The sequence below is a fragment of the Lissotriton vulgaris genome, chromosome 4_1 (assembly GCF_964263255.1).
Source record: "Lissotriton vulgaris chromosome 4_1, aLisVul1.2, whole genome shotgun sequence".
NCBI classification, from domain to species: domain Eukaryota; kingdom Metazoa; phylum Chordata; class Amphibia; order Caudata; family Salamandridae; genus Lissotriton; species Lissotriton vulgaris.
This window is the reverse complement of record NC_141691.1, coordinates 416,980,795-417,002,932: the sequence shown is the minus strand read 5'-3', so window position 1 is coordinate 417,002,932 and position 22,138 is coordinate 416,980,795. Positions and strand designations below refer to the sequence as shown.

The 22,138-nt window shown below is 43.2% G+C and overlaps 1 long non-coding RNA gene across 1 annotated transcript in view; it reads left to right on the top strand.

The window, feature by feature from the left end:
- LOC147718823 (uncharacterized) overlaps window positions 1-22,138 on the top strand; it is a 135,844-nt gene that overhangs the window by 53,188 nt on the left and 60,518 nt on the right. The window lies entirely within an intron of this gene.

Below are 22,138 nucleotides of genomic sequence, written 5' to 3'. Positions count from 1 at the left end.
ATCAAGCCACTCTGGGACATGCAAAGGGGCCTTGAGTGTCTTTATAATTAGCATTTTGGGACTGCGTTGTGCATGCATCACATTGCATAGTACAAAAGTGACGCAATCCCTTGCTTAATAGGGCTCAGAATGCTACTATACGTCTGACCAGCATTGTTCATCCTACTTCACTTCTAAGGATTGCAAATTGCCAGCATTCAGCCACCTAGCCTCAGAGTCTAGTGACCCCTGCACAACCATCACATCCTCACAGCCCTCACATCCCACAATCCTCCATGAGGATACATCTCAGGTCCACTCTCATGCACCTGAAGAAGAGAACAACCCTGGTGAGGTACAGGTATCCCTAACGCATGAATCTCCTCCTCACACACCTCACACATGCCACCCCTCTCTGTGTTGATCAAACTGCTGGTCATATCAGAGGACGTCCCAGGTGGAGAGTGGTGGCAAATGCTCATTTTGGTCACTGGGAGGAAAAATTATTTTAACAACAGACTGATGTGCAGCAGGATATTCGTGCACTAGGGGCTTCTCTGTCTGACATTTCAGATTCACTTCAAGGACACCCTCAGACATTTGACAAGCAGGCCTGTGCCTTGAATAATTTTATTTTAGTTTATTTTGTCTTTTATATAGCATGATCATGACTCTGGCTAGGGTCACAGAGCTTTACATTTACATATCTTTAAAGTTCGATCAACAAGAAAGCCATGCAAATTTAGTAAAAATAATCATTATACAGCAATTTTCTAGAAACAGTTGTGCTACAAGGTCATAAGTAATTGTACATTGATTTGTGAAAGAAACATTTGGGCTTTAACAATGTTGTGAAATGTTGCCAAGATACAACCAGGATGCAGCAAGATCAAATACAAATTTGTCTGGAAGAGAATGCAAAACGCCATGCCTTTACAATGAGGATGATGGAGGGAATAATGTAAAAGCTTCAAAGTCTACCTTCATGGTAAACACATGGAGAAGAATATAAAACTTCAATTGCACACTGAGAAGAACCTAAAACTTCACCTGCACCCCCAATTGTACAGCCACCAGCAAACAAACCTGTACAGCTAATATCACCCGACCTGTACTGCCATTAACATTCAAACCTCCTCAGCCACAATCACCCCAACCTGTACAGCTATAAGTATCAAATCTGTACAGCCTTCTCCATCCAAACCTTCAAGTCCACCATCTCTTCCACCTGTTCAGACACTGGCGCCCCAACTTCTACAGCCAGTGACACTTCCACTTGTATAGCCACCTGACCTAACAGGTCAGCCACATGCACCACATGCACAGGCAGATGCCACACATCCACACACACACACAACCCCAACCACCCAGAATGCACACACACTTACAAAGTCCTTCACACCCACAATTACGAAATCATGAGAGATATCCCAAGTAACTATTGTGACAAAGTGGCTCTAAATACACTGGACCAAGATAAGATACAGCATGTATAGAGTCCACAAACCCCAGAGGTATAACAGAGGTTAAAGCCAGGTGTGACCTTAATCTCTAAAGTGGTAGCTTGGTCGAGCAGAAAGGCAGTACCAGAGGACAGTGTAAAGCATTTGTTGTACACACTTAGACAGCAAAAAGGTTTCACACACTCAAAGACTGAACTCCAGACCAATTGTTTTTATATCAACGATATAGTTGTTTTATTTTTAGAACCAACAGGCATCAAAATATACAGGTCTCAGATGAGTATTTTTCAGAAAGGCAATAAACTTTGTAAGCACAATAGGTACAGGGGTTGCAGTAGGCAACACAATTCCAAACACAATTTAGCATTGAGCTCAATGGGTTTTTCTATATAAATACAGCTGACTACTTTGTAGATTACTCTGGTAGTTCCAGGACTGGATCCTAGATTCCGTCCAGGGATCTAAGCTGAAAACAGTTTAGTAAAAATGTTTCAGTTATTGCAGTGATTTTTAAGGAATATAAAGCTATTTTAAAAGTTCACACGTAGAAACTTTTCAATGAAAATCTGGCTATGTTATCCAATGGGAGAAAATTCAGGTTGCAGTGAAAGTACAATCTCGTTACTTTTGTAATCCAGTGCTGGACTCCTAGGTCCAGCACTGGGGTCTCCACTTAAAACAGGTGAGTAATTACGCTTCAGTATCTGGTATGATTTTTAAAAAATATTTCAAGTTTTCAAAAGTAGACACTTTCACAGGAAAGCACACAATGGATTCCTATAGAGAAAATTCAAGTTACTAGTAAACCCGGCTAGGATTGCTTTTGCAGTTCAGTACTGGGTTATAAGATGCAGTACTGGCTTCTTTCCTGCTCACAGCTGAGTACTTCGGAATTCGGTGATTTTATGGGAATATTTTAAGTTTTCAAAACTTCACACTTAGAAGATTTTTCGAGTTAAACTAGTCAATGTTATCCAATGTCAGGTACGTGAGTTACCGGTTTCCAGGTGAGTACTCGACTGGTGAAGTTAGGGTTCTGGGCATAGACTCAGGGGCCCCCTAGGGTCAGGTAGGTACAGTTGGTTCACCATCAGCGGCACAGGGGCAGCCGGGTGTAGAGGTCGTTAGGCCCAATGTTATCCAATGAGGGGCAGGGGGTCTCTGGTTGGTGGCTGCTGGCTAGCAGCCACCAACCAGAGAAGCGTGGCTCAATTGTTAGAGCGGCACACCCTGATGCAGAGGTCTGGCCCGGGAACAGGGTTCAATTCCCGCCTCGACGGCTCTTGGACTCAATCTCCCCGGACCTGATAATTCTCGCCTCGGTGCCTAGTCTAATCATGGGTCCCACTCTGTGACTCTGGGCAATAGCTTGCTTAATCTCTACAACGGCCCCAGCAGCACTTGGATGCCTGGCTTCACCTTGGGGGTGCCCAGGAGTGGACATCTCACAGGAAAGCCAGGAAGGGTTCCACAGTGGTATGAATACAGCGCTACGAGACCTCTGGGTAGAAGGCTCTATATAAATACAAACGCGTTTACATTTACATTTACATTACACATTTACAGCAGGCCACGCGGCTGTGGGAGCTGGACTCCTGGTCATTTGCTCAGGGTAAAGGGGGAAGTAGGATACGGCACAGGTTGTAATGCCAGAGGCACTCAGGCGGCTGGGTGCAGGGTGCTTTTGAGCCGTCGGGCGCTCAATGTTATTCAATGGGAATCTCAAGTCCACTCTCAAGCATCTGAAGAAGAGAACAACCCTGGTTAGGTACAGGTATCCCTAATGCATGAATCTCCTCCCCACACACCTCACACATGCCACCCCTCTCTGTGCTGATCAAACTGCTGGTCATATCAGAGGATGTCCTAGGTGGAGAGTGGTGGCAGATGCTCATTTTGGTCACTGGGAGGAAATATTTTAGGAAGACAGTGATTCTTTAGGTGCGACACTACTTCGAGACGTAAGTTAGGATCCTGGAGAAGAGGTACGTTCCCCAAAGGGAGGCGCAGGGAGCCGCAGGGCGCCGGGGGCAGGGGTGTCTTTGGGTGTCAGGCAATCTTACCCTCGGATGGTCGCGGTCGAAAAGTCCCTGGTTCTGAGGCTGTAGGCGTCATCTGGTTCATCGAGGAGGGTCTTTGGGCACTGGAATTTGGGTCCCAGTTGCCCGGGGGACGTCCTTGTGGTCTTGGATCACTCTGGCACAGGCCAGCTTTGGCGGGTGCAGAGTGAGCAGGTCTTGAGCTTCCTGGCTGGCACCAGGGGTTGGTTGTTGAAGCAGAGCCTCTGCTTATGGGAGTCCCCAGCTTTAAGATGGTCAAGGCAGGCAGGCAGGTCCTCCAGGTGTCCCAAGGTTGCTGTCCACAGGAGTCGCCGGGATTAAGCAGGAGCAGGTTCCAGGATCGACAGGCCAGTGGGTGTCGTCCTGTTGTTAGCAGCTGCACGGCGGGTCTTCTTCTTCTTGATCTTCTTTCTTCTTTTATTATCGGGATCTGAGGGAGGAAGGTTCGGGGTGCCCCTAAATACTAATTTGAGGGGCGTTACAGGTAGGGCAAAGGCAGGGACCAATAGGTCCCTGTCCTGGGGTGGGTACACCCCCTGGCCTGCTCCTCTTCTGAGGGAGGGGGCAGGAGCCTAGCTGTGATTGGGCAGGGCTCCCCATCTTCAAGATGGCCAGAGCCCAGGGTCGTGCTTCACCTCGCCTCTCCCACTTGAGGGGTGGAGTAGGTCAAGGCTGGCACACCCCCCTTCCTGACGTAGGGTTTCCCGCCAGTCTTCCCGCCAGAGGGGGGTTAGAACTGGTGGATGGCAGTTGCTGAGTACAGCAAATGGTCTGGAGAAGCTCACAGAGGCGGCATGCCTTTGAAGCTTCCCCCTGCCCATTCTGGGGGAGGAGACCTAGCATCTCGCCCAGGATGTGAATTTCTGCAGGCCCAGGAGAGTGGGGGGCTCTCCACCCAGGGGTCCAGCAACATGTCTGCTGGGTGGCAGCCTCTGCAGCCACCCAGACAAGACATGGATGGTAGGTTAGGTTTTCAGGGTGCATCTCTAGGATTCCCTCTGGTGCATTTTACATTAAATCCTACACTGGCATCAATGCGGGTTTAATGTGCTAAGAAGTTTGATACCAAACTTCTCAGTCTTCAGTGAAGCCATCATAGTGCTGTGGAGTTTGGAATGATGACCTCCCAGCACCATATACTCTTAAATGGCAGCACTGCACTTACAGTGCCCAGGAATGGCCCTGGGTACTGTAGGGGCACAGGGCTCATGCACCTTTACCCACACCACTGGCATAGTGCACCCAGCTAGAGGGGTGACTGAGGTATGCCTACAAATGCAGTTTGTGGGTGTCAGGGTACAGGGCCCCTAAGGGTGGCACAATAAGTGCTGCAGCCCTTAGGGGTCTCCTCTGGTAACCATGCCCTGAGTACCTAGGGTACCATTTACTAAGGGCTGATAGGTGGCCAGAGATGCCAATTGGGTTTGTTTCAACACAGCTTTAGGGAAGGAACACAGGCCCTGGGTACCTGGTTGGCAGGAGCCCAGGGCACACTCCATCCAAGCACATTAGCAGTTGAGCTAAAAGTGGGGGCATACCAATGTAAGAAAGATGGCACTTTCTCACAACTATTGTATGTTTTTAGCCTCACAATTGTAAATAAATGCAAATCTGAACAAACATCATAAGCTCTACGATATTTTGCCTTGGATGTTTACATTGTTTTTTCTGGTTTCTGGAACAATATTTCAATATCACTGTTGGTGAGTACTACAAGTAAACCAGTAAAACTATTTGTGTTACAAGCCATTATGTTGGAAGCAACATATTTACACGTAACCACTTTGAATTCAACAAAGATTATGCAGAATAAATAACAGAGAGGAAATTGCCTTTATTTAAGTTTTAGGGCCAGATGTAGGTAAATACTATTTACCTATTCTTAAATACCAAATTTTACCGATTCGGTATTTAAGAATAGGTAAATAGGATGTAGGTAAGTTTTCGGTAAATTTTACCGAATCTGTGAAAATCGGTATTTACTGAAACGGTATTTACCGATTCAGTGATTGCCATTCATTCCTATGGGCCTGGAGGCCCATAGGAATGAATGGCAATTACCGAATCGGTAAATACTGATTCGGTAAAAGGGGGAAAACATTGAAGGGTGGCAGGGTGGCAGATTGACACCCTGTTGCACCCCTCAATTGTGTATGGGTGCACATGTTGCAAACATACATGCCCTAAGGGCATGTATATCTGCAACATGGCACTGAATCAATTTGCATAAAATTGCTTTTAGTTTTTTTCGTTATTTACTACCAACTTGTAGTTGGTGGTAAATAACGAATCCTAACATGGGATAAGCACTCATTTAAGTGCTCCCAACATTGGGAATTCAGTAATTTACCGAATCGGTATTTAAGAAATCGGTAATTTACTGATTCCTTAAATTATTGATTCGGTAAATTACTGAATCCTTAATTTCGGCCATTACATCAGAAAAGCCTATTACCGGTCGGTAACGCCCAAAATTCGTTACTTTCGGCCGTTACCGACCGGTAATAGCCTTCCTACATCTGGCCCCAGGTGTTTTAAAGAATATATTCCATATCATAAGTGAAATAAATTGTAAGATGAATTGAGAAAAATGAACACAAATAATGTCTTCAGGAAAAATGGACAAGGGAACTTGAAGGTTGATGCACAACATAAAAACAACACATCACTAGGGGCCAAATGTATGACCCTAACAATTTGCGAGTCGCATATTGCGTAGTTTTATGACTCGCAATTTGCGACTCGCATATTGGAACGTTCAACAGTGTCTGTTCAACAGACACTGTTTGTGATTCCTAATGGGGTCACATATTGCATGCTTCATTAATATTCATGAGGCAGGTGCAATTTGTGACCCCATTAGAAATGGATAGCATTCCCAGGGATGGTGGCCTGCTGGGGTCAGCAGACCACCATGTCTGTCATTGCTTTTTTAAATAAAGCATTTTTTTAATGCATTCCTTACAGGAAAATGTTAAAAAGAAAAATGAACCATTTCTGTTTCATTTTTTAAGGGCAGGCAGTGGTCCCGGGGACCACTGCCTGCTCTTAAAAAATATGTTTGCATATATTCACAAAGGGAAAGGGGTCCACAGTCAATCAAGATAATACTGAACATTACCCAAGGCCTGTATAGTTTTGCAACTAGAGTCTGGTTTTGGGGGACAAAGTCACCGCCCAGCCTCATTCTCTTCTTCCACTATAATGTGAGAATCCCGAATGGAAGCTGATACACGTTGACTGTTTAGAACCAGACACCCCACAGGAAGAACAAAATGCAGAGTGGCAGGGAAAACAGTGAGGGTAGATAAAGTGGGAGACCAGACAACAGCATGTTGGGTGTGGTTGGGAGCCAACAAGACATGATTGCTCCAGCCAAGTTGGTGATGGTGGTAGTCAAGGATTCAAGTTGACCAGATAGGGTCCTTCAGTGCATCCGGACCTGTACCTTCAAGTCCCAGATTTCTCAAGTGATCATTGTCTTAACATCCTCAATTCCCATCATCACCCGCTGGAGTGCAGCTACAGGAGCAGGAAGAAATGTAGGGTTTGAGGCTCACAAGAGGTGTCTGTGGTGTCGAAGCAGATGCCTTCCTTGACTTGTGTTCTCCTAGTTAGGCACTGGGAGGAGGAGCAGTGGCCGGATTGCAGCTGGAGGCCTCAATGGAATTGAGCCTCAAAAGTAAGGGGGGGGCTGGTACCTGCTCTGGAGACACCATTTCTGATATGTTTCGGGGCCAGCAGAAAACTTTAATTCTTCCTCCCACTACTGGTGGATTGTTCCGCCTCCTCTTCATTGATGGTGTTGAGTGGACATGCCCACTTGCAAGCCGAGGATCTTCTGTCTTCTGTTCTTTGGTCATGTTGTGATGTTTCTTGGTCAGCCTGGTCCACTGAAAAGTGTAAATAAACAAATATATATGTGGTTAACAAATTAGACACAAAGAGATACAATAAAATAGCAATTGCTGACACTGTAGTACATGGATATCCTGTGCAGTAAAGAACTATTAGCTGTAAACGAACTTAAATGTAAATCACTAATTAGCAAAAAATGTAATTTGTGACAGAGGTATTTTGTGACTATTCTAAAAAAAGACTTTTTGGTAATAAATATTTTACCGAAGGGTACTTAACATTTTTACATGGGTAAAGCCACTATTTCCATTACAAATAAATGTTGTTTGTGCAGCATACTGCAACTCTTATGTGCTTACTTAATACTGCTACATATATTTTGAACAATATGTTACATGCTATTGTTCAGAAAGTGGATGAATTTAATACACTTTGTCTATGTATGTATGTATGTTATTTATTAAAGTAAAGTTAAACAATGTCAGCCTTTACTATATTTTAAACAACAAATAGTAGTTAAGAGATACAACACAAACAAAATGCAGGCTTGCTACAACACTGCGACACCCTAAACGATCATATTATCAATAAACAGTTATAGCAAAAAAAAATCAGTATAGCATTCAACTTTTATATATCCCCTGGGTCACTCGTTATGCCACTCCCAGGATTTTTTCCCTTTCTTTTCAGAACTGTACTGGTAATGCAACTCTGCCCTTTTGTGAAATAAAAACTACAAGTCCCAGAATTCCTTATGATAATGTTTAGGCTAATGACTTACTGATGCATTGACTGTAGAAATTTTGCAGCTATGACTCAGGTTATGTCAAAGGTCAAAAGCAACATATGACAGGACATATTGCTAGCCATGCACATCAAACTTTATGACAAATAATACCGTACATGTACTTGCGATCTCTCTGCTGCTCAGACACCTCCAGCTGGCATTGGAGGATAGGCCAGGCAGCCGGTAGGACTCTATGGTCCAGTTGGATCATGTGGGGCCACTGATTATGTGGCTGGGAGGACACACCCATGATGTGCAGGACTTTGATCCTGGCCCACCATCACAGGTCCTCCCATCATTTTTGGCACATTTACCCTGCCAGTTTCACAGTCCCACTGCATTGAGGTGTGTGGCAAATTCCTGCTAGATTTGGGCATGCTTCGCATTGCTCCTTGGCCTTTCTGGTACACCATAAGGCTAAAGTTAAGGGTGATTTGAAAGCAACCCCTTACTTCTAATGTTGAATTCACTTTTAATAAAGGGAGCTGTCTTTTCATCAAGTACCTCAGCCATGTTGGGTGCAAGATCGATTCACCGAGCAGCAGAATGGAGGAGATTGCATTTCTGCAGAGAAAATGGCACAGACTGATTTTTAAATGAAGGACTTCCCCTTCCTGTATGTCATTTCCTGCATGTCACTTCCTGTGAATTCACTGTATGCAGGGTCTCCCAAATGACCGTGGATTCTCTGCCCTGTGTATGGAGCAGAGTCTCAGTTCACAGAGCGGAGTCACCGTACAAGGAGCGGAGACTCTGTTCTCAGGGTGCAGCTCCACATGCGGAAGTGAAATCTTGTACATGGGCAAATGTGATTACCCTTTCTGTCCAAAAGATAAAAAATATATTACATTGCATTGTCATCAGGTAGGATGATTTCTTTAACTAAATAAACTACAACCATTAAAACGTGGTTTGTTAAAAATTTATGGGCCTGATTAAAAATTTTGCAGACGGGAAATTCTGCCACAAATGTGAGGGTTATCCCATCCCTCAGTTTGCAAGTGCCATCGGATATACTGCATTTGCAATATAGCAGACGGAATATCCCATTTCCGAAATTGTACATTTGGCCCTATCTGTTATTTGTGTAAAGAACTTGTTCTGGAACTCAATTTATTGCCACATTTACTAGTTCTTTGTGTTGCTCCTGCAGTGGAAATGCAAAGCCTTAACTGCTAGTTACAATGCCACGCAAGGGGCAATTTTCAATGCCTTGTATGCCTACGTGCTAACAAAATACACAAACGCAGTGCATAGCGCTGCCTTGCCTTGCATCATGCAGTCCTTTCATGGGTGGTCCAAGGACGTTTCCTTGCATCCACCCATGGATTTGGATACAATCCCAGATGAACAAATATATGTCAATTTGGCTTAAAGACAAATTGGTAATTGTCTACAACCTAGGCATGAGAAAGCGTCATTTATTTATTTAACTCCATTACTTATTATTTGTATGCCTGCTGCCTTCAGCATCACATATCCTTCTAAGATTTTTTTTGATTCAGAAAGGACTACCTTCCTGATCAAACACAGTCCTGACCATAACACAAGAACACTTGCTCTATGGTGCGAGGGTGCCAGCATTGTTGCTACATTGCCACAAGAGCAGCAGCAGATGGGCATAGCAAAAATTATACATATCTTATACACATTTTCGTATTTAAGTTTACTTCCTTTCACGACGCTTAGCACAGCAAGGTAACTTGCTTCATTCAGTTCTGTCAATGTATATTTTATAAGTCAATTAGAGTTTGACAGAGAGGGTACTTTGTCACAACAGTATCATACTGAGTCATACTACCCATCATACCACCCTGTCTACAAAAACGACGTTCATGCCCTCTCATTTTTACTCATCCAGAGCCTCATTATGTCAGCGCCTGTGACTACTCTGTCTCCACCGCTGACATGAAGCTCAAATGGATTAAATCATTAAGTCCTATCTGAGTGTTTTACATTTGTCGGCACCACAAGTAGAGTCAGTGAAAAAAAATGTGAAGTGTTCACTGCCTGTCACCCCCATGTAACAACTGCTTGTATGGGCTAGTGAAAATGTAAACATGAGCAACACAGCATTGCACCGAAATCTCTTGAGGGATGCATATTTGTTTGTTTATTTGTAACCCACTATTTCCAAAATAAAACTTTTTATTATAATGACAAAATTAAAATTGTGGGATAAACCTGAAAGGCTCCATCATGTTCACAAAGCCATCCGTCACTCTCTCAATGCACAGACATGAACCGTGGTGATCATGACTCCTGTTGTGGACGATGCTAGAGATATCCAATGGACTGGGGGACAAAGGGCAATGAAGCCATTAACTCAGTAGCCATGACAGATTAGAAACATGTACCACAAATTAGTTTTCATGGGCTCTTTTGATTTGTTGATTATAGCTTTTAATTACATACATTATGAAAGGCTTAAAGAGTTATCTTAGGATGGAATGTATGGACAAAGTGTTAAAAGTCCACCTGTCATCATTAATAGACTATGAAACTACATAAATTATTTAACCCAATTAGTAGCTCAAGAACAAAAAGTGTTGACCAGCCGATCGCACACCTGCATACTCTATCCTATATTTGGGACAACAACCCAGTTCCCAGGATATATATGTTGGTGAGGGTTCAGAGGTATGAATAAGCCTTGTTGTATTGCAGTGCTATATAATACACAACAGGCTACTATTAACTTGCAGACAACTTCAGGCTAGTATGCCAGTACTCCCCCCTGCATTGAAGACATCTGAATTGCGACTTATGGAGATCAAAGTGCTCTCTTTGATTGCTTGTATACAAATGCATGCTCTATTGTACGTAGCTGAGACAATGTGGTAGAACGTCTGTTCATTTTGAGCACATGGGAAGAGTGTGCATAAGCAGCGTGACCTGTGCAGGTTTACAAGTGACCCCACACCATCCGTGGACTCAAAAATCACCAGTGGCAAGCTTACTTTAACTTCCTGTCCCATTACCTCAGTGAGCACCTTACCCACTTCTTGCCAAAAGACCTGGATTAAGAGGCACTGGTAGAACATATAAATATCATCCAGCTTTTCCACGCCGCACTTAAGGCACTTTTTTCACTTCGTGACCTCCCAAAATCGACATCCTTTTCGGTGTCCAGTATGACCTGAGCACTGTAAACAGATGATTTTGCCTAAGAGAGCAGATTTAGCAGACAGCCAAAGAGCAGACATTTATACTTACCATAAAGTTGTCATGTCCAGCGTTGGCAGGTCCCTCTTCCAGGTCTCAGTTGGCAGGGTAAAAACTTCCTCCCCAGATTGTACAGTATCCAATGCCACTTGGAGACTTCTCTTCTTTGGGGAACTCTTCCTCGTAACTTTTCACAGTTTGCTTTCCCATCTTTACCTAAGCCCCTTGCCCAACTTCCCAGTTGGTAAAACGTGCATTTGATCGATTACTCTCTGTAATTTCCGACAGGAAATTCACCAGAGACCCAAGAATTACTCTTTCTGATTTGACACCACTTATTTACACCCCCTTCAATCAAAGGGCTTACTAACTTATGTTGAAGGCATTCAGGAGTTCCCAGAGAGGTACATATTGGTGAAGTCACGATGGTAAGGTATTTCTAGCGTCTGCCTAACTTGATAACATAGCTTGCAGATTGGCTCCAACATCTTCAACCTAACCCTTTTGAAATACTTTGGATGTCCTAATTTATAAAGGTGATAATCACCCTCCAAGGGCAAATTTTTCACCATAGTTTTAAAGAGATGTGTGAAGGAGGAGTTATCCCATAGAGGAGATCTTATGTTCTTTAACTGGAAAGACCGACAGTATTGATAAAAACCAGGAATTGCAATACCCTCATGAGGATAGTCCTGTATGGTGAGTGAGTACTTACCAGGGAGTCTCATGTTTGCAAATTCTCCAACTGCGAAGTTGTGTGCAAGAAGTGAACTGAGAAAAAAGTTGTCATACGTACTACCTGGAAACACAGAATACTCATCAGTAAAGCAGCCAGTAGCATCCCATGCAGCCTGCATGTTGACTGCGTGCCAGCGGCGTCTGTTGCGGAAAATGTGTGCTGAGTGGTGAGGTGGCTGAAGTGCCACATGAATGCAATCAATAACACCTAGCACACGTGGGAAGTGGGAAATTATATAAAACTCCTTAGCAACCATTTTCCTTTCTGACAGTCTATGTGGCATGGCTATGTAGACATGCAATCTTCTATTAAGGCATCTCAGGACCCAATGCAAGCATCAGGACTGGGTAGGCTGTGAGATGCCAACAATGTAACTGAAGACCCTCATAAAAGATCTAGTGGCAAGAAGATGTATAGCTGCTAATTTCGTTCCATAGACTGGAATAGCCGGGTGTGGGAAGTATCAGAATCAGGTTCCTGCTCCCACTCAAAAACAATGTCACAGCTAACATCAGGTGGAGGCGAAATCTGGAAATCACTTCTTGGCTGGACATCCCAAAGATATTAATTCTTTACCTAAAAACCCTCTCAGCATTCCTCTTAATTATCCTCAGGTAATTCATTCGCATGATATTGGGCAAACCCACAAAAACATTCAGTGACATGGTGAAAGTTATGAAAGGGTTTGTTTCTGCTTGTTCCTTTTTTATGTATTCAGCCTGGCTTTGATTGGCTGTTGGGCTAACAGCATTCTGGTGAAGATGGGCAGTGGGAGGATAAAACCAATCTAATGTATTTACCAGGTGTTTGTGAAGTGTTTGAAACACTGTTAGATATGCGAGTTTTGAATTAAGGTTTTGACGTATAACTAACATTCATGTTTGAACAGATTGTATGGCAAAATACAGGACATGTAAGTCATTATACCTTTCATATTGAAAGTAGATATGTTGTTACAAAATAATAATCAATATTATTGTTGACACATATGGAAGAACATGATTATATTTCTTGATATGTTTTTTTTCTAAATCTTTCAACACTGTTTTGGGGTGGGAGAAAACCATCTCAAACCCCCTCTCAGACATTCCCAATATAACTATTCTTTTCACATTTAATCCACATTTGTTGGATTTTGTCGCCTGAGTACCGTGTGTCCCTTACTCACTGAGTACTCCAATGTATAGTTACATGTAGCCACGCCCTGCAGTTTCGTAAATGATCTATACACATATACCTATGGGATTGGTGGAGGCTTGACACTCTGCAAATTATTTGTGAATAACATTTTGTACTACTGTTTGTAATACAGCAAAATGTACTATATAATATAGTGTTTGATTCAGGAACTCTCTGCAGAGCGTACACCTCTGTCTGTACTATCTTTTTCTACGCAGAGTGCTTCATCCGAAGTCCAGAGACTCCGCCCCAAGTGCGCAGACTCCCGAGTCATAAAGATACAACCCCTGAATGCCTTAATTAGGCTGTGTGAATTAGGGCCTTATATGTCCAGGTGACATGAAATGCTGTAGCCCCACATTCACTTTGATTTAGCCACCAGCCTTGATTTTCCAAAAAACAAATACACATGAACCACATCATTCCAAAAAACTCAGACAGCTTCAGGATTTCAAGGCCAGAAATAACTTTATAAAACTAACTTTTTTTTAATTTAGATGTGTATAATCTTCCTAAAATATTTGGAAGATTTTTCATAAACGTCGCTTTTCCAATTCTGTAGCTCTCCAAAACAAAGACACCTGTTGTTTCTCCAGTGAATAATATGCAACAATGCAAGTCTCCTAATAATATAACATAGAAGACAATCTAACAAGCAATAGACAATTAATCACAACAAAGGCAACAGATGGCAACATCTCATGAACACATTTGTGGTAGGCTAAAAATGCTAAGTATTTGCATCAATTATAAACATTAGTTAGACATATTGTTAAGTTCTTCATAATCAGACAGAATGATGTACCTTCTTCTCCATTTGTTAAAGCATTCTTTGAAAACACAAGCAATCACCTTAATGTATCATATGAGTGGTCCGTGAAAATGAGAAGTCAGAGATAACGAGTTATTTACCCCAACTATGGTGGAGGCACTTTGATGATAGACTGGAAACAGGCACAGCTCGCATCCACGAATCTGAGGAACAGTTTTCGCTTTAGTTTCAAGTTCTCCTAGAGCAGCCATATGATCACTTATATTTTTTTCAAGCACTAGAATCGAGAAGTACGTTATTTAAGTTTTAATTCTTTAAATATGTATTATTATGAATTTTTAAAGATAGCCTACTGTCGGAGGTAAAGACATCTCTCTGTGGGTTGTTATAATATAGATGAAATGCAATTGGGTTATTGGTTGAGGGGGTGAAGGCCCCACTCAGGCAACAACCACAATGCTTGTCAGGGTGAACTACAAATGTCAGTAAATTAACCTATGTTTAACCTTCTGTTGGCTTGACACAAATGTAGTCAGGCTTAAATTAAAGACAACGTGCAAGCAGTAAGAAAGTGAAAACGCAGCACAAGAAAAATCCCAAAACAATAAGCAAAATTATACCAGAACGACAAAGATCCAATCAATAGAATTGGAGATATTCAGTTTTAAAGGTTTTTCGTGAAAATAGTGCCTAAAAGCATAAATGACCGCTCACTTTCATCTGGTTGTACTAGATCAGAGGAAAGTCAAAGGTTCAGGCTGACTGTGATGGAGTACAAGTAGGAGACAGGGTCCAGGTTAATCCTGCTGAAGAGATACCTTTCAACTTTTGTGCAAAGAGTTCTGTTTGCAGTGGAGGAGGCCTTGAGGTTGAGTGTTCTGGCGCAAAGAGCAGAAGAAGCATGGTTGTGGCTGTCGTTTGAAGATCTGGTCATTGCTGGAGCTTCACACTGGCAGTTGTTGCAGGCTGTTGTTGCTGTAGCTTGTAGTGTAGGTCTCATGTTGCTGGTGATCATGGGCTATAACTGTTGTTGCAAAGAGTAGGTGTCACTGCAGCTTTATATTGGCACTCGCCAAAGGTGGCAGAGTTTTAAGGCAAACAGGGCTGTTCGCCATTGGGAGAAGCCCGAAATTTTCGATGTTCACCCTTTCTTCTTAGAGGAGATTCCACTAATGCCAGTCAAGAGACCAGGACCTGGGGGGATCTCTTGGGAATAAGAACTCACTCAAGCAGAGGCCAGCAGTATGCTTCAGGCAGGTCCAGTGGCAGCTGGTCAGCTTGGAAGTTGCAAAAATACCTCAAGCTTTTGTGTCTCTGTAGCTGACACAGGGGACAGACAACTGACCTTTGAAGTCACTCTGGGTGACCTGGAAGCAAGGCAAGCAAAGACCAGTTTTCCACCTTCAGATGACAAGCAGTCCTTCAAGTAGTTGGGCAGTCCTTCTTCTGAATCTTCCACAGGTCCAGGAATATTCTGACAAGTGGCTCTGGGGATCCCATATGCATACTTGGCGCCAGCCTTTATGTGGGGAATTCCCTGACCTACCCACACCAGTAGATTTGGAAAGGTCTTATCCTTTCCCTGGTCAATGCTCCAAACTATTTGGGGGTGACAAAAGGCAGTGCAGGCCTGGTGTTAGGTTCCTTGGTGTGTACTGTGGGTACAACCCTTTGAAATGTAAGTCTGTGCTGGGCTTAAAATGCATTTCTAGAGTGTAAACACTGATACTAACTTTTGCTCATAAAAGAAATATGTAATGAGTTTGACTTTCATTTTAAATTATTACAATCATAAAACAGCAAATACTTTTTTTAAGAATCTTACTCGCACATTAACATATTTTCTAGCAATCTCATTGGACCTAAAAATAAATATTCAAGCACAGAAGAGGTTCTGGACAGCAGGCCCAACTCCAGTAATGCTCATTTCTGAAGAAAATTCTCTTGGAGTCCCTCTTTTCTGAACCAAGGAGATTTGGGGTGCCCAATATGACAATGAATTGGGCCACTTCTGGTCCTATGGAGGCACACCACTTCTTCTGTATGGCCCACAATTTAATTGTACGTACTTTCACAGTGGCCTTCACCTCCGAGAGCACTGCACACAAATTATGCAAATATTTGAAGAGGGCATCTGTGTTTTAAGGGTGTGCCTTTAGTCTTCAGCAGCCTCCTCCAAAGCCGCTGCCACAGAGGAGACTTTTTCCTTTTTCATTTTTAACAATCACTATGTGATGCTGGCCCCAGGCCCAGCTCTTCCGTGCTGGGTCATTGATCTTGTGCCTGTCTTTTCCTTGCTTTTTCCATGCCTTTTGAAGGCCTTCTCCTTGCTTTTCTCTTATTTTCAAAACTTTCTCCTTGCTTCTTTCCCTGTTTTGTGATTGGCTTTTTCCTTCCTCGTTTTTATTGCTTTTGCTGTGTTTTTTCCCTCATTATCTTGTCTGCCTGCTGCCTTTTCCTGCCTCTGCCTTGCCCCACCCACTAAATCCAGCACCCCACGCTCCTCCCAGGACCTATTTAATGGAGGTTGGCAACAGCACCCCCATTGAGAAGGTCCCAGACCCAGCTCTCCCCATCCTGCTTCATCGCTCTTACTCCTGTCTTCTTGCTTTTCCTCTGTTTTTTGAGTGGCTTCTCCTTGCTTTTTCCCTTGCTTTCACTGGTTTCTCCTAGCCATTTCCCCTGTTTTCTTTTCCCCCCATTTTCTGAGTGCTCTCTCCCGGCTTTCCCTTTCATTGCTAACTCCTTAATTTCCCTGATATTTTGAGTGTCTTCTCCTTGTTTTCCCCTTGTTTTTATTGCTTTCTCCTTGATTTTTCCCTGATTGCTTCTCCTGCCTACCACATTTTCCCCCCTCCACTTAGCCCCGCACACAGCCTCCAGGGCCCCTCCCTCCTTCCAGGACCTAATTAAATGAGATTGCAACACGACCCCATTGAGATGGCCCCAGACCCAGCTCTCCCCCTCCTTCTGCATTGCTCTTGCTCCTGTCTTTTCCTTGCATTTCCCCCCTTTTAGTTCCTTCTCCCTGCTTTCTCCTTGTTTTCACTGATTTTTCCTTTGCTGTCCCCCATGTGGTGCAGACCCCAGGCCCAGCTCTTCTGTACTGAGTCATTGATTGTGTGCCTGTCTTTTTCCATGCTTTTTGAGGGCCGTCTCCTTGCTTTTCTCTTGTTTTCACAGCTTTCTCCTTGCTTTTTCCCTCACTGTCGTCCCTGGCTGCTGCCTTTGCCAGCCTCTGCCTAGCCCCATCTACCGCCTCCAGCACTGCACCCTGCTCCCAGAACCTACTTAATAAAGGCTGCAACATGACCCCTATTGAGAAGGCCCAATACACAGCTCTCTCTGCCCTTCCTGCTGCGTCACTCTTGCTCCTGTCTTCTCCTTGCTTTTTCCTCTGTTTTTGAGTGCCTTCTCCTTGCTTTATTTACCCTTGATTTCACTGCTTTCTCCTTGCCTTTTACCCCATTGTTTGAGTGCCTTCTCCTTGCATTTTCTTCATCTTGATTGCTTTCTCCCTGCTTTTCCCCCTATTTTTTGAGTACCTTCCCTTTGTTTTCATTGCTAACACATTGGTTTTTCCCTGATTTTTGAGTGCCTTCTCCTTCTGTTCCCCTTGTTTTCATTGCTTTCTCCTAATTTTTTCTGTGATTGCTGCTCCTGCCTACCGCATTTCCCCCCCTCTGCCTAGCCCTGCCCACCGCCTCCAGTGGCTCTGGAGTTAGCAATGAGGCCCCATTGAGATGGCCCAGACCAGCTTTCCCAGTCCTGCTGCACCTCTCTTGCTCCTGTCTTCTCCATGCTTTCCCACCGTTTTTTTAGTGCATTCTCCTTGCTTTCCCTTGTTTTCATTGCCTTCTCCTTGCTTTTCACCTATTTTCTGAGTGCCTTCTCCTTGACTTGACTTCATTTTCATTGCTTTCTCCTATTTCACCCGTTTTTAGAAAATGCCTTCTCCTTGCTTCCCCTCCTTGAAAAAAGGAAAGAAAAAAAAGCAGTTAGCAACTCCAGCACCTTGAGAGATTATGATTCTGTATTGGTGACATCAACCTCTTATCCCTTGTGTGGTTATATGTTAGAAATAACTCAGCACAGGTGCCGTACTATCAAATCGACACCCAATCGGGAATTAACATAGGCGTACTTCCCTGTTCATAATGTAGGTAGATGCCTGCTCGGATATTACAGATGTATTTTTTTACGTTTAAAAACATAACCTGGTTAAAAACGGGAGGCGACTATGATAAGAAAATCGCAATACCTGTTGATAAATTGAACAAAGGAGAACTTTGCTTACATTAAACTTATAATGGCCTTACTCCATGAGTCCCGGAGGGGGGGAGGTGGCTGGTAGTCACACACTGCAAGAAGGAAAATCAGCCATATCCTATTAACTTAGCGCAAGGCCTTGATGTTACCTCTGATAGTTGTAGAAAATCGCCAGCTTACTTCGTCAAAGCCTTACGCCCATGTGAATCCTACACGCACCCACACCAGGGACCCCGACGATACCTTACCGTCGGATCAGAGAATGTTTTCAAGAAAGTGTCCCGTCAGGGGACCGGAATCAGGAAACGCGTCACTCGTCATGTGACCCGCTTACGTCCAATAATCATGTTTCAATCATACGCTCTGGATGACTAGTGCGCCATCCCACTGTTCATGTACAAGAGTGTTACAAATGGGCAGAACTTTATTGTTCATAACAAAAAAGACAATGAATGTATTAATACAGTAATTAAACAAATTCAAGAACTTAACTTCCAATAATAAAGATCACACAATCAGGAAAACTGAAAACAAACTTCAAGGCTAGCTCTGTTAACTAGGTGAACACAACATAGAGCTTTCAAAAACGAACAAGTTTAAGCCATACAAATCATATTCAGCTCATAAAATGTGTGTGAGTCTGAGGGAGCAAATAGCAGCTAAGTGCAAGTTTTGTATCTTAAACGCACTATATGGTGTGAGTCAACAATATGAGTCTCAACGGTGCATAACTGAACCCCACGGAATGTTGTTGTTGAGCCCATGTATAAGTGTGGCAAGTTGATAAACGCATCACTGCTCTTTCTCAAATGAACGTTCTCTTTATATATTCAATCACCGTCCAGTGCAAATAATTAGTGGTGTGGTTAGACTTAAAGAAGTGCTCCGTCAGCTTAGTAGTATTCTTCCTACACCGGATATTACCACGGTGTTCACACACTCCTTGTTTTATTTTTCACGTGGTCATATCTATATACCGCAAACTGCACGTGCATGTGATGAGGTAGACCACATTCGACATGTTGCAGTTTGTGTGTGACTGTTGCGTCCATTTCTTGCCAGATTCCAAGTCAAGTGTTTTAGTGGATGTCGTCAAATGGCAAACACTGCATGCACCACAAGGAAAGTGTCCAATGACTTTAGGTAGGACAGAAGCGCTAAGCACTGAGGGGTCCCCGTCATTATCTTTAGTTTTTGGACATGTGTGTACTAAGGCGTCCCTTATGTTTCTCACCTTTTTAAAAGAAAATAACGTTTTTTCCCACCTTCTGTTATTGCTTTCAAAGATTCACCAATGTTTTCTTATAGATTTTGTAATGGCGCTGGAAGCAACACTATAAGTGGTTACACATGTTAATGGGACCTCCTCTGTTTGTTTGATAGTGTCCTCAAGTAATGCTCCCCTTGATTGGTTTCTGGCCCTTTTGCAACTCCTTTTCAAGTTCTTATCAGGGTAACCCCATTTGCGGAGTTTGTTTGTGAGTTCAACAGACTGAGAACGGTAGTCTTCCACCTTACTACAGTTCCGCCTTATGTGCAGATGCTGTCCATAGGGTAACATTTCCCGTAACAGTCTCGGATGGAAACTGGAGAAGGACAGTAAGTTATTTTTAGCTGTGGGCTTGTAGTAGGTTCTGATGGTCAGATTTCCTTACGTCTTTGAAATCACTACAACCAAAAATACCATTTCTTCTTTATGGTATCACAGGTGTTAATTCAGATAAAAAATTCCTCCAAGGAGCTTTCTGGTCTTTGCCAAAAGATGAACACGTCATCTATGTATCTTTTCCCAAATGCTAGATTAGACGTGTAGCGGTTGTCTGTGGTCAGGATGTGTTTTCACTCAAAGTCATACACATAAAGACCGGCCACACTAGGGGCAAATCCACTGCCGTAGAAATTCCCATTGTTTGTAGGAACAAATCCCCTTTGTATTAAAAAAAAATCTTTTTGGGTGCCATAGTAGCGCACTCAATAAAAATTTTTCTAGGTGTTTTATAATCCCAGATAGTCCCCTCCAGTACTTTGCTGAAAACCTGGATGGTGTCATTCTGGGGAATACTTGTATACAGGCTCTCGATGTCTAGTGAAACTAAAAAAAGTGATGTCACTGTCCACTATTATGTCCTGTATTTGAGCCAGAAGATTTTTTGTATCCCTCAGGTACGTTGAAGTATTTTGTACTAATGGTTTAAGAAATTGGTCACAGTACCATGACAAAGGTTCCAGCAGAGAGCCAATACCGGAAACACTTGGACGTCCAGGTGGCTGTGTCCTGTCTTTATGGGTTTTTGGCAAGGTGTAAAAGTATGGAATAATTCCATCAGTCAATATTAAGAAATCAGCCTCTTGCTTTGTAATGTGAGCATTAGCTTCTTTTTGAAACTTACTGATTTTCATTCATTTTATCCGGCTCTTTGTCTATCTATCGCACTCTACTTTTGTTTATATAATATTTCTTTTAGGATGTCAAAATAAATGAAACAGGCAATAACAATTTTTTTAGTCATATCCGCAAAAAGTTTCCTGGACCCATATAGCAAGCCCAGACAGACAGTAGTCTTCTTCACTCAGCCTGTAGTTTGTGTCTAACCAGCACAGAGCCTCTTACCGACGCTGTGCAGCAGCAGGCCTTATTTTAAAAGGTGGGTAGTGGTAGTTATCACTCACGGCCATTTTAGCGGAAGCTTACAATGAGGTAGACTCCTTTTTGATGTTTCATTCACAGAAGAGATCCAGAAACTATGCGGTTCAAAATTTAAAAAATCTGGTGGAAGTGTGTGAGTCATAACCTACATCCTCTACAGGAACTACAGTTAAAAAAAGATTGGTGGTCGTCCACCATGTGTATAAACATTTTTTGTGACAGGGAAGCGGTCCAGATGGGGCTTTGTGGAAGAAACTTGGTTATTGGTTGAGGGGGGTGAAAACCCCACTCAGGCAACAACCACAATACTTCTTTATGAGCCCTTGTGTCACTTTTGCTCCGCTGGTGCGTCACTTTCTGTGACTCACCAGCAGGGTAAAGAATGTGCCATGTTGCGTCATATTTACACAGTGACGCATCTAGGTAGATGCATCACTTTGTAAACCCCTGCGCCACATTATACCTGCGCCAGGTATAATGTATGCAGGGTGGGCGTTCTGACGCAAGTGAGCCTCGTAGAAGTAACACAGGGAAATCTATGAGATTTCACTGCGTCACTTCTAGGACACAATGCTTCAACATCTTGTGCCTGCCTCACAGCACGCGTAAGACTGATGCAGGCACATTCACATGGGGATTGGCCCATGTGAAAGGACACATTGCTGGTGTTGCATCACTTTTGTGACACACTCCAGCAATGTGTCACTTTTGTGCTGACAGATCTGTAACTCCTTGCAACATGATGCGTCATACAGTAAATCTAAAGCATCTATCATGTCGCAAGGAGGGTGCACTGAGAAGTGATGCATCGCTGCTGTCACGCAGTGGTGCATCACTTCTCATAAATGAGACCCTAAATAAATCTGTGTTTAACCCACTGGTAACTTTGCACAAAAATAGTCAGGCTTAACATAGAAGCAATATGAATGACAGAAAATGGGTGTCCAAAGAGATTATTACTGAACCAAAGTATCATGAGATTTCCTATGTCCTGCTGTGCCTCCAGAAAAGGAGAGTGTACGCCCAATCCCTCCTAATTAATCAATCAAAGATTGAACACAATTTTAACGATTTTCTGAAGCACATGCCAAGTAACCACAACTTCCCCAGGTCTCTCGATTTTGTGGGACGCCGAGAGAATAGCGGTTACAGGTCTGCCCGTACTGCAGGGACCTGTTGTCATAGGCAGAAGGATTGGTTCCATACTTGCAGCATTGTTT